General features: G+C 46.0%; 1 protein-coding gene across 3 annotated transcripts in view; it reads right to left on the bottom strand.

The window, feature by feature from the left end:
- The window catches only part of SMOX (spermine oxidase), a 58,866-nt gene extending 40,908 nt beyond the window's left edge, over positions 1-17,958 (bottom strand). Inside the window, exon 1 of one of the 3 annotated variants that reach the window (XM_083458823.1) lies at positions 17,732-17,958. The gene's annotated coding sequence lies outside the window, so the exon portion shown is untranslated. The remainder of the gene's footprint in view (positions 1-17,731) is intronic. The other 2 variants (XM_083458821.1, XM_083458824.1) reach the window with 2 other exon arrangements.
- Positions 17,959-18,605: the final 647 nt, after the last annotated feature.

The following is an 18,605-nucleotide window of genomic DNA, read 5'->3' as shown; positions in this document are numbered from 1 at the left end:
CATTGTAAATACACCGGAGTGGATGTTATCTGATTATGCAATCATATCTGATCAAAACCCTGCTAAATTCTTGGCTTGCAACCACATTACTTGGCAATACATCCCATGTGTTAATTAGGTTATTTCCTTTTGGCATTTTTGAACTTGCATTTTAATACCAACTGTTGTACGCCAAACAGGGCTCTGTTTTGTTCCTCTGCCTTTTATTTTCCCCTCTTAAGAGTAACCAAAAAGCTTCTTAGCTTCTCCTTTTGTTCACGCTCAATGTTCTTAGAAAGGAGTTACGAAGCGCTACAAAAAGCAATGATTTCTAGATTCTTGTGCAATCAGATCTTTACAAGCCTTAGAATGCACCACTGATTTTTATTTTTATTTTGAAAAGCATTCAGCAAACAAATGTTTACTTGCCAATAGTGACAACCAAATTTACAGCCTACTATTCACCTGCATTTCCATGTTCCCCAGTTGGCTTCTCTTAGCCTCCTAACGGGCTATTTAAAAGGAGGGGAGCCACTCTGTCCCTCCTGACCTTTGCATTTTGATGCTGGTTGCAAAGAAAGGGACTTCCCTTCTGAAAAGAGCATTCCAGGCCTCTTAACTCACCTGCCTGGATTTTCTATTTGCCTATGGCTGTCAGGCAGTTAGTTCAAACCATGACTAGCTTAAAAACTATCTGACCTCATAGCCGCAGGCACAGAACATAAACTAGTATACAGCCAGCATTCCTAACTCCTTCTGAAGCTGGACAAATTACGATCCTAAATAAGCTTTGACAGAGTTGCAATCGTGGTGGATCAGGGGGATGCTATGGACGTAGTTTATCTTGATTTTGGTAAGACTTTTGACAAAGCCCCCCATAACAGGCATGTTATTTTTTGCTCTTTCGGCACCTTGGGAACTAACAAGTTTTAATGTGGAATTTGCTGCCAAGGAGTGTGGGGGAGTCTCTTTCTTTGGAGGTCTTTAAGCAGAGACTTGACAACCATATGTCAGGAGTGCTCTGATGGTGTTTCCTGCTTGGCAGGGGGTTGGACTCGATGGCCCTTGTGGTCTCTTCCAACTCTATGATTCTATGAGCTTCAAAGGCAACATATCTCCACCCGAATCATTTTAAGCTGCTAAAAGGGCTAAGCTCTGCCCAACCAGGCAGAAGAAGAGAAAATGGAAGTCACTTGGCCCTTCTAGAACATCTCATAACACTCTGTGCATAGAGCTCACTTGGGTTTGCCCCAACGCTTTCTAAGGCACTTCCATTTTATGGCTTTCAGATACAGACCAGCACATTTTCTGTCCAAAAGCTCCCCAAATCAGCACTCTCACCCCACCCACCCCCCAAATATCAACATCATTCCCTATCCAGAAACTCCTGTGTGTCGTATTGAAACTTTCTTTTTTGTAAGGGGAGATTTTGTTTATTACATTTATCACATTCCTCTCACTGGGCCACGGATTAGCTGTCCCGGCTGACTCTAGACGGTCTCTGGGTTCTGTTACATATTGCTACAATCACCAATGTTTCATTTTCCAATGCACTTTTCTGCTGGTAAGGTGACCCCCTAAATAAAGCCACATCTTATCAAGACGGCTATGCAATTGGGCCCTTGTAGGAGGCATGGTACACCTCGGGTCTGTGAAAAGCCAAAACGCCTTCAAATATCCTACGAGATCGCCTGGGTTGCACAATTTTGAAAGAGCTATTCCAGTAGCAGCAGCAAAACATATATATATATATATATATATATATATATATATATGCAGGTTTTGGTGTCTTCGGGTGTCTTCCCGTGTAAGAGTTGGGGTGTCTAGGCGACGTTTCGACGAGGTCTCACTCGTCATCTTCAGGCTGGTGCTTTCGGCTTCTTGTTACTGGAACAGAGCAGGATCTCAGTGTTTGAGTTCCTATAAATACTGTTGAGGGGGTGTGGTATATAGCCTCCAACGTTCTGGGCAGAGGGGAAGTTCCCAGGTTAGTGTGTCTTTTCTTCTTTTGTTCCTTAATTACTTGAGGGATATCTTGAGTGATTTCTTGAGTGATATTCTGAGTACCACTTAGGTGGGTCATTAAGTGTGGATTAGTTGCTAAAGCTTTCGTGTCTTGACCTCTTGAGCTTGTGAAGAGTTTTTCTGAGAAGATGGCTGTACTGTACTTAGTTGTGCTCTGGCTTGGCTTCGTGTATAGGGGCGAGCTGTGGTTTTGTGCCCTGTGCCAGCCAGATCTGTGTAGGGATTGCAGAGGGGTGCAGCATCCGGAGGTGCCACTATGGTTTGGCTACTGGATGGAGTCTGTAATTTATCTGTGGAGAGGGTCTGGGTTTGGGTCTGGTGTGGTTGATTGGTGATGGCGTTCTGTGTGCCTCTGGTTCTGGTGTCGGTTTTTGTGGGGAGGGCTAATTTCCAGATGTCTGGCAGGCGGGACGTGTCGTCACGCTTGTTCATGTTGTGGGGGTGTTTCTCTATCTCGATGGCTTCCATGATTATTCTCTTGTGGTGATGTTCCATGTTAAAGAGCAATTTGGAATCTGCAAAATTAATTTCGTGTCCTGTTTCTTTCATGTGTTGGAAAAGAGAGGAGGTTTTTTCTTCTTTTTTGACGGCATTCTTGTGTTCTGCGATACGTGCATTTATTCGTCTGTTTGTTTGTCCAATGTACGTGGCTGGGCAGACTTTGCAGGGTATTTCATAGACCCCTTGGTTTTCCAACTGGATTTTATCTTTGGGGTTTCTGAGGATATTGGCTATTTTTTGGTTGGTGCAAAAGGCTGTTTTGATATTGTGTTTATGGAGGATTTTGCTAATTTTATCTGTAGTGCCCTTGATATAAGGAAGGAGGGCCATGCCATTGTTTTCTTCTGTGTCTTGGTTTTTGGGGGGTGTTTCTTTTTGGATTAGCTTCGTAACCCTGTTTTGCTGGTATCCATTGGCGATTAACACATTTGAGAGATTCTGTAACTCAGTTGTCAAGTGGTCTTTGTCAGCCAGGCGTTTGGTTCTAGAGATGAGAGTCTTGGCTACGGAGTTTATTTGTGCAGGGTGGTGGTGTGATTGTGCATGTAAGTAGCGGTTGGTGTGTGTTTTTTTCCGGTAGATAGTGTGTCCTAAGGAGCCATCAGGTTTTTTGTAGATTAGGACGTCAAGGAAGGGAAGTTGGTTGTTGGCTTCTATTTCCATAGTGAATTGTATTTTGGGGTGTAGGCTGTTGAGATGTGTGAGGAAGCTATCTAGTTTTTCTTTCCCGTGTGGCCAAATTACAAAGGTGTCGTCAACATATCTGAGCCAAAGTTTGGGTTTGTGTTCTGACTTGTCTAAAGCATTGGTTTCAAAGTGTTCCATGTACAAATTTGCGATGACCGGTGAGAGGGGTGATCCCATAGGTGCTCCTTCTATCTGTTTGTATCTTTGTCCATTGTGGATGAAGTACGTGTTGGTTAGGCAGTGGTTGGTCAGGTCCAGGATGTATTCGGGGGGATTGTATTTGTTTTGAATGGCTGTCAAGGCTTCATTAATGGGCACTTGAGTGAAGAGAGATACAACATCGAAGCTCACAAGTAGGTCATCGGGATGTAGGTTTTGCTTCTTTATTGTTTCTATGAACTGGAAGGAGTTAGTAACGTGTGAAGCGATGGATTCTGCATAGGGCTGAAGTTGCTTAGCGAGAAATTTAGCGAGATTTTGTAGAGGTGAGCCTATGGAGCTGACTATTGGTCTGAGTGGTGTTCCTTCTTTGTGTATCTTGGGGAGACCGTAGAGTTTGGGGCATCTGGATGATTTTTCTCTGGGGATGATTCTTAGCTGGATTTCTTCACTGATAGGAGAGGCTTTTATTTTGGATTTGGTGGTTTTTTCCAGATAGGTGGTGGGATCTGTTTTTATAGGTTGGTAGGTAGGGTCTTGGAGTAGATTTGATAGTTTTGCTTGGTAGTCCGATGTGTTCATCACAACAGTGGCATTACCTTTGTCTGCTGGGAGAATGATTATGTTGTTGTCTTTCCTCAGGTTGGTGAGTGCTTTCTGTTCTTCTTTGTGTAAATTGCTTCTGGGTGGTTTGCTGGAGCAGAGGATGTTGGTGACTTCAAGTCTGATTTTATTGGCTTCATCTGGGTCGATTTTGGTTAGGCTAGCTTCGACTCCGCATATGATGTTTTCCGTGGGGATGCGTCTCGGGGCGACTGCAAAGTTGAAACCTTTGGAGAGTACTTTGGTTTCAGTTGGGGTGAGGATCCTGTCTGATATGTTATGTACTGTTTGTTTCATGGGTTGTTGTGGAGGGTGGCTGGGCTTCTGGCGTTTCTCTAGTTTGTGGAGTTTGTTGGTGTGTCTGTCTGTCTTATGTGAGGTCTCAGTTTCAGCTCTCCAGACGGCTAGTTGTTTGCATTTGTCCCAGAGTGCAGGGTGGATTTTGTTACAAAGTTTGAGGTGAAGAGTGAGCAGATCTTTGTTGGTTTGGTTTAGTAGGTATCTTTTCTTATGTATTTCGTTTCTGATTAGGGATAGTTCAGTTCGTTTCAGGATCCTTTCGGTAGCTGGGGTTTTAGAGTGGAATTTAAGTTGGAAGCATGTGGGAATTAAGTTGTTGTCTCGGCAGTTGCGTAGGAACTTCGACCCAGATGAAGCCAATAAAATCAGACTTGAAGTCACCAACATCCTCTGCTCCAGCAAACCACCCAGAAGCAATTTACACAAAGAAGAACAGAAAGCACTCACCAACCTGAGGAAAGACAACAACATAATCATTCTCCCAGCAGACAAAGGTAATGCCACTGTTGTGATGAACACATCGGACTACCAAGCAAAACTATCAAATCTACTCCAAGACCCTACCTACCAACCTATAAAAACAGATCCCACCACCTATCTGGAAAAAACCACCAAATCCAAAATAAAAGCCTCTCCTATCAGTGAAGAAATCCAGCTAAGAATCATCCCCAGAGAAAAATCATCCAGATGCCCCAAACTCTACGGTCTCCCCAAGATACACAAAGAAGGAACACCACTCAGACCAATAGTCAGCTCCATAGGCTCACCTCTACAAAATCTCGCTAAATTTCTCGCTAAGCAACTTCAGCCCTATGCAGAATCCATCGCTTCACACGTTACTAACTCCTTCCAGTTCATAGAAACAATAAAGAAGCAAAACCTACATCCCGATGACCTACTTGTGAGCTTCGATGTTGTATCTCTCTTCACTCAAGTGCCCATTAATGAAGCCTTGACAGCCATTCAAAACAAATACAATCCCCCCGAATACATCCTGGACCTGACCAACCACTGCCTAACCAACACGTACTTCATCCACAATGGACAAAGATACAAACAGATAGAAGGAGCACCTATGGGATCACCCCTCTCACCGGTCATCGCAAATTTGTACATGGAACACTTTGAAACCAATGCTTTAGACAAGTCAGAACACAAACCCAAACTTTGGCTCAGATATGTTGACGACACCTTTGTAATTTGGCCACACGGGAAAGAAAAACTAGATAGCTTCCTCACACATCTCAACAGCCTACACCCCAAAATACAATTCACTATGGAAATAGAAGCCAACAACCAACTTCCCTTCCTTGACGTCCTAATCTACAAAAAACCTGATGGCTCCTTAGGACACACTATCTACCGGAAAAAAACACACACCAACCGCTACTTACATGCACAATCACACCACCACCCTGCACAAATAAACTCCGTAGCCAAGACTCTCATCTCTAGAACCAAACGCCTGGCTGACAAAGACCACTTGACAACTGAGTTACAGAATCTCTCAAATGTGTTAATCGCCAATGGATACCAGCAAAACAGGGTTACGAAGCTAATCCAAAAAGAAACACCCCCCAAAAACCAAGACACAGAAGAAAACAATGGCATGGCCCTCCTTCCTTATATCAAGGGCACTACAGATAAAATTAGCAAAATCCTCCATAAACACAATATCAAAACAGCCTTTTGCACCAACCAAAAAATAGCCAATATCCTCAGAAACCCCAAAGATAAAATCCAGTTGGAAAACCAAGGGGTCTATGAAATACCCTGCAAAGTCTGCCCAGCCACGTACATTGGACAAACAAACAGACGAATAAATGCACGTATCGCAGAACACAAGAATGCCGTCAAAAAAGAAGAAAAAACCTCCTCTCTTTTCCAACACATGAAAGAAACAGGACACGAAATTAATTTTGCAGATTCCAAATTGCTCTTTAACATGGAACATCACCACAAGAGAATAATCATGGAAGCCATCGAGATAGAGAAACACCCCCACAACATGAACAAGCGTGACGACACGTCCCGCCTGCCAGACATCTGGAAATTAGCCCTCCCCACAAAAACCGACACCAGAACCAGAGGCACACAGAACGCCATCACCAATCAACCACACCAGACCCAAACCCAGACCCTCTCCACAGATAAATTACAGACTCCATCCAGTAGCCAAACCATAGTGGCACCTCCGGATGCTGCACCCCTCTGCAATCCCTACACAGATCTGGCTGGCACAGGGCACAAAACCACAGCTCGCCCCTATACACGAAGCCAAGCCAGAGCACAACTAAGTACAGTACAGCCATCTTCTCAGAAAAACTCTTCACAAGCTCAAGAGGTCAAGACACGAAAGCTTTAGCAACTAATCCACACTTAATGACCCACCTAAGTGGTACTCAGAATATCACTCAAGAAATCACTCAAGATATCCCTCAAGTAATTAAGGAACAAAAGAAGAAAAGACACACTAACCTGGGAACTTCCCCTCTGCCCAGAACGTTGGAGGCTATATACCACACCCCCTCAACAGTATTTATAGGAACTCAAACACTGAGATCCTGCTCTGTTCCAGTAACAAGAAGCCGAAAGCACCAGCCTGAAGATGACGAGTGAGACCTCGTCGAAACGTCGCCTAGACACCCCAACTCTTACACGGGAAGACACCCGAAGACACCAAAACCTGCATTCCTGTACCCGTGAAAATCTACGAAAGCAAATATATATATATATATATATATATATATATATATAAAGCATATCTTGCCTATAGAGTTCTGGCGAACTTCCCGTTGGCCTCAGGCTATAACCACAATTACTCAGTTTTTTAAAAGAATAGAGGAGGCAGGAAAGACACTGATTTTTGCCTGGTGCCTTTGGGTTCACAAGCTCTTGCCCCTAGCTTCACTGAAAACCGTGAAGAGAAATGGCAGCCTGACTCACAGGGTGCTGGTGGGGGGTCAGCCAAGTTCAAAGCTGCAATGGCTTTGCACATTCAAAAGCCCAAAGGTCAGCCATGATACATTTCTGTTTGGATGGACCTGGCGATTCTGGCTGCAACTGCACGTGTACCGACCACTGGGGCCAAACTGCAGATCTTCACACCCGAGTCCGACTCGAAGGCTGCGTTCTCCAGAGCCACGCCAACTCCAACACCCCAAGATCAGGTGCAACAGGCTGAAGGCCAGACAAAAGGGCATAAAACTGGGCTCCTAGCATTTGTGGCAGGATCCGGCCACCCAAGGCTGCATCTTGTCTGCCAGCTACAAGGGTCGTCATTGTGCCGCCCTATTCTCCTCTGGAAAGAGGCCTGAGCACCCTTCTTCCCTGCCAGAATACTGCCCCATAATTCTCGATATTTTACTTTTATCTGCTGAAATGAGGATTGTCCTCCTTGAATAGCCTAATTACCTGCACGCTGGCAGCACGCTATGTGAATTAGATTAGGTAACTCAACAGGCGCATCTTCCAAGAAAGTGTTTTCACTCCCAAAATAGGGAGATGTGAGGAACAGGATAAAAACCATGTTTAGCTCTTCCAGAAGTCTCACAAGCATTCATGATCAAGGCCGACAAACATCAAGTATAAGTGTGTGCATGTGTGTGCGTGCGCGTGTGTAAAGACCAAAGCGTGTCCAAGCAGCTCCTCTTCTTTTTATGGGACGTTTTAAAAAAGCAAACCTAAATGACATGTTTTGGGCCTTTGATGCAGAATGTTAATTGGGACTGCAGCTTTCAAGGTGCAGCAGAGCACTTCCGGGGTTTTGCCTGCGGCCTTTTGAGGCCATAAGCTTGTGAAAATGCTCATCGTCCCTGAACGGCGATTTTAAGCAAGCAGAAAATGGTGAAAGGTGTGTGGCCTGTTGTGCAAGACATCAGCCATAAGCCACACAGCTGTCGAGCATCTTTGGAGCAAGCCCCACCCCCAAGCACCTTTTTTTGTAGTTTATCGACTTTCGTTTACTTGGGAGCGTGGAATTTGTTAGGTCAAATGGTGCAGGGTAGATTGCCCCGGCCTCCTGGCCCTGCTGCCAAACTCACTCAGCTGCTTGTCATCCGCTGGGGTCGCCCTCGAGCTCATGGAGTGGGCTCCCTCCTCCCTAGATTGCTCCAAATCTAAATCCCTGGCTAGCTTCCCCTAGCTGATAAGGCAGCTAATTAGATCAGGTGGTCCTCATTTGAATAAAGTACAAGGAGCGGTGGCTCAACTACTATCCAAATTTGAAAGAGGGCAACCACCTTAGCCCCTGGGAATGGGGACCGTGGGGTTTTTTTTAATCAAGGGAGTGATAAGGATGTGGGGAGGGAAATCACATGCTTAAACTTTTTTTAAAATCCCCTTTAGAATATCTAACATTTCAAGGAGACTGCTGACTAAAGCTTCTTCCCCTTTCGATGCACAGAGAGCTTATCAGCAGTTTGAAAATTGTACACTCGGGCAAGAGTTGCAACATAGCGCTTAGCCGTTGATGCCCCTGCAACAGTAATGTGGTTCTTTGGCCATTTCCTGCTCTTTTATGCTTACACAGCAAAAGGCAGGGGATGCTAAGGTCTCATCTGTGGACAGAGGGGATCACAGTCATTTTGGGGCAACTAAATCCACAGCACCCCTTGGAGCCTGCTAACATAATCAAGGACCACCTCTCTCCATATGAGCCTATGTGGACCCTGCAAGGACCATTTGAGGGTCTTCTTCAGCTGGTGCAGAATTCAGTGGCCAGGTTGCTCGCCGGAGCAGGACGGTTTGAGCATCTTACACCAATCCTGGTCCGATTGCACTGGCTACCAATTAGTTTCCAGGCCCAATTCAAAGTGCTGGTTTTGACCTATAAAGCCTTAAACGGCTCAGGACTGCAATACCTCAAGGACCGCCTCTTTCCATATGAAACTACCCGAACCCTGAGATCATCTTCTGAGGCCCTCCTTCATGTGTCTCAAGAGGTCTGGAGGGTGGCAACATGAGAACGGGGCCTTCTCTGCAGTGGCTCCCCATCGGTGGAATGCTCTCCCCAGGGACGTTCGCCTGGCGCCTTCATTATACACCTTTAGGCGCCAGGCAAAAACATTCCTTTTTAACCAGGCCTTTGGTTGATCTGATTTACAGCCTATGCCCTTTTAAATGTGTTTGTGGGAAAGGAATTTATTGATTTGTGGTGGTGGTGTTTTTATTGTGTTTTATTGTGCTTTTATGCCGTGAATTCCCCTGAGATCTACAGATCAAGGTGGGTATACAGATTTAATAAATTATAATATAATATATACGGGAGGCACTGTGGTCTAAACCACTAAGCCTCTTGGGATTGCCGATCAGAATATTGGTGGTTCGAATCCCTGCGACAGGGTGAGCTCCTGTTTCTCGGCCCCCGCTTCTGTCAACCTAGCAGTTCAAAAGCACGTCAAAGTGCAAGTAGATAAATAGGTACTGATCCGGTGGGAAGGTAAATGGCGTTTCCATGCGCTGCTCTGGTTTCGCCAGAAGTGGCTTAGTCATGCTGGCCACATGACCCAGAAAAACAGTCTGCGGTCAAACGTCGGCTCTCTCAGCCAGTAAAGCGAGAAGAGCACCACAACCCCAGAATCGTCTGCGACTGGACTTAACTGTCAGGGGTCCTTTACCTTTACCTTTTAATATAATATCATATAAAGACAGGACTACACCAAAGTACCAGTTCCACCCTCTTTAACTGTAAGTTTATGGAAATGGAATAACCTAGAAATGGTCTTCACAGCAACCCATGATCAAGACTCCACATAGCTGGATGCCTCTGGATGACTGTAGTAGCTAGCAGCTCTGACAGCTGCTACAGCCACTCACAGGGTGCCCCTTTCCATCAATCTCAACAGCAGCATAAACCAACCTCTGTCGGGACCCAGAATCTTCTTGCAACAGAGAGGAACTGGTTCGTATGACTTCCACAGCACCCTTATTTCTCTTTGCTGCCAGAGGGCTGCTCAGAGGGCTGGGAGAAGGCACTCAGTGGATGCTACAGGCACTCAGAGGCTTCAGATATTCACCTTCGTGGATACCTGCACGAACCAGCCTGTAACTCCAGGCCCTGCGTCACACTAGGCAAAAACTGCCGCAATGATATGGCGTTGGATTACAAAAGCAAGAGGTGATGACTGCCCACTTACATAAATAAATGTTCCCTACACGGCGTAATTTAGTGGGACAGTGCTTTACAGCATCACCAAAAAAGATCCCTGCCCCAACAAGCTTACACTGTTGAGGTGTGACTCTAAAGTAAGAAGAGAACAGAAAAGAGGCTGTTGGGAGAAGCAAGCGTAATAAGGTGTGTGTTTGTTGAAGTTTGCTGTGGTTGTAGAAGAGTGGAGGTTACGCAAGGGCTTTGAAGAAAGGTGGGCCCCAAAGAGACGTATTTGCTCAAAACACAAAGCCGTGTGTTCACCCACTGAGCTTGATGACCGCCTGCCCTGCACAGAATGCCTTTGAAGCCGTGTCTTAATACAACTAGCTTTTCCAGGAGGCTATCAAATCCTTGAAGTAAATGGAAGAGGAACCACTTTGGCTGTGGAGCACCACCAGGTATGTTTTCATCATTCAAATTCACTTCGATTTGTAAAACTGCACACGTCTGACGTGGAAACTACCGATGAGATATGCAGAAGCCGCTCTCTCTCCCTCTCTCAGTAACAGCTGTCACAAGGTCACCTTTCAGAGGAGGAGAAGAATTTAAATGGGTAGAAAAAGTGGTTCATGTAGAAAAGAAAGATTCAAAATGCTTAGAAGCTAAAAAGTACCTAAAGGAAATGGAATCCGTGGGCCACGGCAAATATTACAAAATTAGATTGCATCTAAGACCCTAATGTCAGAGACAGACTCTTGTCTTCTTAAGCCTGGAAAGGTGAACCTGTAAGCCTCCAGATGTTGGACAATAAATGCATACCCCCAAAAAATATTGCCCATGCTTGCTGGGGCTGATGGGGGCACCGGATTCCCCAAGTTAAATGAAATAAATTAAGGCTGCCATCCTATGCAAGCATACCTGTACGTCTCATTGAACTTGCTAAGACTTACATGCAAGTGGACATGGATAGGGTAGCATTGTAAATTTAAAAGCCATACATGAGATAACATCAATCATTAGGTTCTTTCAATTGATCTTAAGTTATAATGCGTCCCACTAAATGCTCTCAAAATATGGTTGGGCATTTAACCCATCAAGAAATAATTTGGTACTGGGTACTCCAGCATCAGTTAAAGAACAGGCAAGGATTTTTAAAGCATTTGATTTATTAGAACAAAAACTAAATACTTCCGTCATCGTGCATGCTAATCACAAAAGCAAAATAGTTAACTATGGCTGTGTTGCAATGAAACCAAGCTAAAAATGTGGTGAAACTGATAAATGCTGTCACATTTATAATATAACATGTGGTTCTGGTCCCTCCATCTCAAAAAGATTATCAGAGAGCTAGAAAAGGTATGGAAAGAGGGCGACTAAAAATGATCAGGTAGTGGAAGCTAAAGTCTTTGGGGTATTTTGCTTTTTTAAGAAATGACTAAGGGGGTGCAAAAATTATGCATAGCGTGGAGAAAGTGAATAGAGAGAAGTTTTTCTCCCTCTCTTGTAGTACTAGTTCCGCAGATCACACAATGGTACTGCCCCCCAATAAATTCAGAACAAAGTTGAATATTTCCTAACACAGCACAATAATAAATTTACCAAATTTGTTGCCGCAAAATGTGACGAGGGCTATAACGGCTCAGATGACCTTTAAAGGGGAGGTTGGACAGATTCAGATAAATGGAGCTTCCCAGATTTTGAGGCAACATGAATACCACTTGCTGGGTGGCAACAGGGGGCAAGGACTATTGCCTTTGAGTTCTGCCACTGGGCTTCCTGGCAGCTTCTGCCTAGCCACAGTGGAAAAAAGGGGGACGGACTAGATGGGACTTCAGTCCAATCCAAGTGGGTTGCTCTCATATTAAGATTTCCACTGCTGCTCAGTGTTTGCCTGACTTGGGGGAAAGATGCTCTCACAAGGCTCCTTGCTGGCAAAATAAAAGACCATGATGAAATGTCGAGGGCAATCCGACAGCAGAACATCCATGCCTTTGTGGAATATTGGCAATATCTGACCCTGATCATTAAACAGGTGGCCAACTGACCGGTCGACTGACAGTATTTGACCTATCAATTGACTTAAATGTGCTGACCTTTTCTCAAAATGTTAATGTATAACAAGAGGAGCAGAAGAGCAGGAATTTAGATGCTGTTAGATTACACTCTCTCAGAAAACCAAAGCCTTTTTTTTTCTTTTTTGCTTGTTAGACCACATTTTCTATTTTTAGAAGACACCAAAACACCATATCCAAGTGAGAAAATTGATTTAAAACCTGGGTTCAAAAGATATTAACATCCCTAAGCATAAACATTATTTAGCAGTCATCGAGTGCCTGCAATTTTCTACCTTTAGCTAAAACAACAACTGGCAGCATGGTCCTAAGCATATTTATGCAGAAATATATTCCCCCAGAGTTCAATAAGGCTTACTCTCTAGCAAGTGTGTTTAAAATTGCAGCCAGATTGGTGCAGCTGTTTTGATTCAGACATTGTGTTTTGGATAATCCACCAATATGCTGTTTAACCAAGTACCTCCAATCAACACATGTTTAAATACTGTAATATTTTAAATATCTAACCAGCTGTAAACAAGACTGCATTCTTTCAGCTGCAACAGATCAGATGTGGTAATTCTAAATTAGCTGTGCAGTCATTGGGCCAGCAGCCCTTGTGCTCTGAGCCCAATCTGTAAAATGGAACAAGTGTTAAGACCCTCCTCCAACCATTACAGTATTATTTTTTAATATCATTTACAGATTGTCACCTATCCTGCCAGGGGCACTGTTTGAAAATGAAAGAAAGCTCAATACATAGCACAAAGAATGATCAGTGTCAATACAAAAACAAGATATAAAAGAAGCACGAGCTTTTTTTACAACCTACCAAATTCTATAGATCCACTGTGTCCTTAACTTAACCCCACACGTTATTATTTAACGTGCTTCACACCAAGCAAAGCAGCACTATGCAAACATGAGATTAACAGGGTGAAAAGGAGGACAGCCTTCTGACCTAAACTTTGGTCTTAGTAGCAGATGAGAAAGTAAAAGAACAGATTAATAGGAAGCTCCCTTACACCTTAATGCCTTGTTGGGAGCTTCCCAGAATGGCTGGGACAACACAGTCAGAAGGGCGGCATATTCTTACTATTACTATTATTACTATTATTACTATTATTACTATTATTATTATTATTACCCAGTCAGCACCACCCACACAGACACACAGACTGGGTTTCAGAGATGCCAAGGATTGAACCTGCAACCTTCTGAAGCCAAAAGAGAGACATTATCACTTCCCCAAATGAGCGCATACACAGAGTACTAAGAGAAGCTGCTGAATTGCAACTCATTACCAAACTTAAAACTATGGAGAGACCTGGTTTGAACAAAGACATTGGATTCTTATCTCATTATACATGACTAAGCCATTTCTCACCTTCTCACCCCTTGCCTTTTCCTGTAAGACCTATTGCAGTCGTTAAGAGTCGTCAACAGGCTCATCTCGGCTATCTGCCAATCTCCCATTCCCACCACCCTTCTGAGTAACACCCCTCCCCACCTTCTCACTATATAGAAGGATTTGGCAACTTCCTGTTTCAGTGTATCTGAAGAAGTGTGCATGCACACGAAAGCTCATACCAAGAACTAACTTAGTTGGTCTTTAAGGTGCTACTGGAAGGAATTTTTTTTATTTAGAGTACTAAGAGGTCAACTACACATGACACGCAAGCATGTATTAATAGGGGGTGCTGCTTTTAAAAGATAAAAAGAAAGAAAAGCAGCTTTGAGATGGAATGTGGGGTTTACAGCACAGAAGAAACAAGGGAGACGACAAGCGCTTCTCAGCTCCAAACAGCACCCCAACACCACCACAGCTCCTTCCCTGGTTCAACAACGGTTATTTTTGCCTTATACCAATGGTGTTCAGGTACTGGCAAGAAACCGAGGCTGCAATCCTGTGCGTGCTTGCTTGAGAGCAAGTCGCATTCAACTCAGTGGAACTTATCAGTCAATGTGACTACACTTCGGCTACACATGTTAGTACAATCCCGATATCCTCCGCAACAAGGTCTCCAAACACACCCACATTTATTAACTCAACTCTAGGAAATCCAGGTGTATCAAAAGTAAGGTGAAATTAACCAGCTGCTCCTTTATTATCGACAGCAATTCAGGTTCTTCCTGGGAGAATAAGGCTGCAAACCTAGACCCACTTGCTGGGACTTGCTTCCCAGTAGACGTATGTAGGTTTGCACTGCAGGAGAGTGTTACCAGGAGAAAGTTGGATGTAGCCAGTAAAAATAAAATAAAATAAGAGCCAATGTGCAACACCCCAGCTCCTTCACTGTAAAGTCTCAACTGCCTAGTCCATATATCTGGGCCATTTTACCCCTTATTTTTATCTGTACGTATTAATAAAGCATCATTAGCATGACTGAGATTACATATGTACAAGTGCTTTGAAAGGTGTACTTGAAATGTGCTATGTAAATCCCCACATGCAACAAGGCTGGGGCTTGATCGACACCTTTTCTCAGCAAAGCAGAGCTGAAAAACGTGTGCGCTTTGTGGGTGCCCCCCACCCACCCACCCACCCACTTCCATGGTTGCTATTTGCACAGTAACCCTAAAACAACACTGTCACATCATGCTTAAAAAAACCAAAAACCTTACGCAGCTGCCAGAACCTATACACCTCCCCATACATGCAGGCTGAGCTTTACATGACTTTCCCCCAAAAAAGGTCCATCGTGCTTGAATTTGTCTTCCAATGGTTATTAGCAATGACAGGTAAAGGGCACAGCAGACAGCTTCACTCAGAATACCAGATGCTTGGGGGGGGGGGGTTTGAGGAATAACAAAGGAAAAGGACACACACCTTCAATCCCCCATTTGTGAGGTTTCAGGCTGTCCCCTGCTGGAAACAGAGCACTGGACTAGATGCGACCGATGGATTAAGTTCATTATCAAACGTTTAATGGAAGATCTTGAGTATGCCTGACTTATTTCCCCTCTTGTCTGCTTTAACTGCGCTGCTGTTTTCATATAAATCAGCAATTTGAGCTGGCCGAACTACAACCCTCTCGCAGACGAGGCATTCTCTGGAACGTTTCCATCAGCACATAATGCTGTACATACACCCGGCTAGCACATTATCTCAGCACAAAGCATGCCCGGCTGATGCCGCTGAAGCCAGTGACGAAACCCTCCTCTAGCAGTCTTATTGGGGGGAAAGCAAGGCTTTGTTTGCAGATGTCTGCCTTCTTTCCTTCCTTCAAATCCATACACACACACACACACACACACACACACGCACACCCCAAAGAAAAGCACAACGGTGGGAAATCTACCACTCGGCCAATCTCTCCTACTATGCTCAACGATTCCTTCACATTTTAGGCAAACGGGATACCTAATGTTAGCAGGGTGTAAAGGAGAAATCAGAAGAGGAGAAAACAGAGAGACACACACCCCTTAAGAGCGCTGCAGCATTGACAAATACCACCTACCTATTAAAGAGCAGCACAGAACCTCACATTTGTTCTGGTTTTAATATAAATTTAGGGGGGGCAGGGAAGGAGCTTGGTGCATGTGAATTTAAAAAGCCCCACAAACCCTCTCTTTCTGCTTTTGTGTCCATCATCTTGAGCGCATGCATCCCTTGCAGAAGCAAGCCAGGGCATCTGATTGTAAATGAGCGTACACATGTTATCTTGCAGAAACTGACTGCTCTCGTATTTCATCTTTTGTGACATTTGGAAGGGGAAAGAGAGAGAAATAATATCAGAGGGCAATTAACGGGAGGATAAAGAAGTCTTTATTCTCTGGGAAAGGGCTGGGTATGTTGTTGCTCTTGCTACTGGAATCTCACATGCTCTCATGCAGACACAGAAAGAGGAAATGATCCTGAAAAAAGGCAGGAGGTGGGGCGGTGGGAGGGAGAAAAATAGAGAGATGTGTCATTAGGAACTAAGGTGAAAAGAAAAGGAAGGAGATCCTTTGTGGGTGTAACTAAGCAGGGAGGTTTCTGGTCCCCAATCTGAGCCGTCAAACAAATGGGGTGGCACTTGTCTACAGTAAGGGACAAAACAAACATCTGCCCCCATGTTACCCCCCCCCCAAACAAACAACCTTGAGCTTCAGGGAGGCTCAGAAATCATTGACAAAAGGGTTCACTCATCACCTTAAAGAATAACAGCAGCACCACAAGCACACCACCCTACCGAATGGGAGATACTGGGGGCAGGGGCTTCAATACCTGAAACGATAAGGGGAATGCTATTCTCCCCCCCCCAAAAAAAAAATTAAATTGGGGAAGGGAGGGAGAGAAAGGGGAGGATAGGTACCTGCAGTCTCCAACAGGACCCCTCTGCACTCCAGGCTCCCAAGCAGATTCTGGGGGAGGAACTGTGCAACAAACACCCCCCCTCCCCTTTAAAATAAATAAGAACATCCCCATTTCTCCCACCCACCCAAAGCGAAAAGCCTAAGAAGTGATCAAAGTGAAAGGGGAAAGGGAAGAAAGAGAGCTTTGCTACCTCATATGACAATAGGTAGAACACACACACACGGAAATGAGACTGAGGAGATATTGAGGAGAGGGGCTACACAGCCCCCCCCCCAAAGAAATAACTGGAAAACTCTTTTTTTCCCCAGTCTGAAAATTGGGGGGGGGGGGTTATTGCCTCTTGCGAGAATAAGGCCACCACACATCTCCCATCCTATTAGAAATGGGGAAGGGGTCCCCCTGGAATAATAGAAACAGGACTTCACCCACCTAAGCTGAGGATAAAGCAGAGGGGAGGGGGGCGCCTTTACTGCCCGACGCAAACACACACCTAGATCTAGGGGGAGTCCCTAGATAAAATGATAACGAGCCCCTTCCCCAAAACTGTGGGCAGGAAGGGTCCTCTCCTCCTAAAGGTTCTCAGTGGGCACCCCAATATTTAGGGGAGCCCCCACATAACGGTTCTCAATAGCACCCCAAGACTGATGGGTGGTCGTCCTCAGAATGCTCAAGATCACCCCAGGATTGGGGTGGGCACCTCACAATGGTTATCTCCGGGGTACCCCAAGATTTGGGGCGTCCCCTCACAATGGGTATCTCCGGGGTACCCCAAGATTTGGGGGACGCCCCAGAACGGTCCTCGAGAGTACCTCGGGGGTTTCTTTTTGGGGGGCGCCTCAAGCCTGCGGAGAAATGAGTGGGGGTGGGGGCGCCCCTGCCTCGCGGGAGTAGGGGGGACCCTTCCCCCTCTGCCCCCCAATAATGAGCAGAGAAAGGAGCTGCCTGGAGGAGGGGGCGAAGGGAGGAAGGAAGGGGCGCTCCAGGAAGAGAGGGGAGTCGGCTGTGGGTGCCGGGCACCCCGGGGTCCGCCTCTACCTCTCTCTTGCGGTGCCGGGGGAGAAGCGGGCAGGCGGTGGGTCGGTGGGGCGAGCGGGGCTCTCGGCTTCGCTGCGGGCGGTGCTGGCGGCGTCGCCCTGCGGACCCCGCGACGACGGCAGCTGCTGGCTCTGCGGCGGCGAGGCGACGACCGGCGGCCTGCCTGCTCCTCGGCGGCCCGGCCTCCTCCTCCGCCTCCGCCGCCGACCACGGACCGCCCACCGCCCGGCTCCTCCTCGCGGGCGGGCCCGCCGCCGCCGCCGCCGCCGCCGCCGGCCCGGCTTCGGGGCCCAGCCTGGCTCCGAAGGGCCTCCATGGCGCCGGCAAAAGCGGAGAAACGGAGCCGACGGAGCCGCAGCTAAGCGGCCTCCCTCCTTCTCCTCCTCTTCTGCATCCGCGCGCACGGGGGTTCCTGAGCGCGTGCAGAGTTCCCCCGCCTCTGGCGGTGGTTTGCCGGCCACTGGGCCCTTCCTTAAGACTGGGGAGGGACCCCAAGGGGAATCCAGTCCTACGGTTGCCACCCATAGGGGCCAGCTCCTTGGGGGGGCACGCACAAAACTCCCCAACCCCCCAACAAGAGGGGCCGGGCACCCATGTGTTTTGGCGCCAGGGCCATGCAGCTATATGGCACCCACCTGGCCTTTACAACGCAGGATTGTCCCGTATTTCAGTGTAAAATGCTAGGGCCTGCATGGATACAGTTTTGTCCTCTATTTCAGGTCTTTTCTTTCTTTCTCTCTCTCTCTCTGCCAAAAAAAAATATATATAGAAAATTGTCCAGTTGGTCCTTAGAGACCAACTAAGTTTATTCTGGGTATAAGCTTTCGTATGCATGGATCTTTTCCTCTGCGCTACATGTGAACCTGGGTGTGAT

Source organism: Podarcis liolepis, assembly GCF_965112155.1.
Source record: "Podarcis liolepis genome assembly, chromosome: 9".
Taxonomy (NCBI): domain Eukaryota; kingdom Metazoa; phylum Chordata; class Lepidosauria; order Squamata; family Lacertidae; genus Podarcis; species Podarcis liolepis.
The sequence above is the reverse complement of the archived record's forward strand: the minus strand, read 5'-3'. Positions and strand labels throughout refer to the sequence as shown.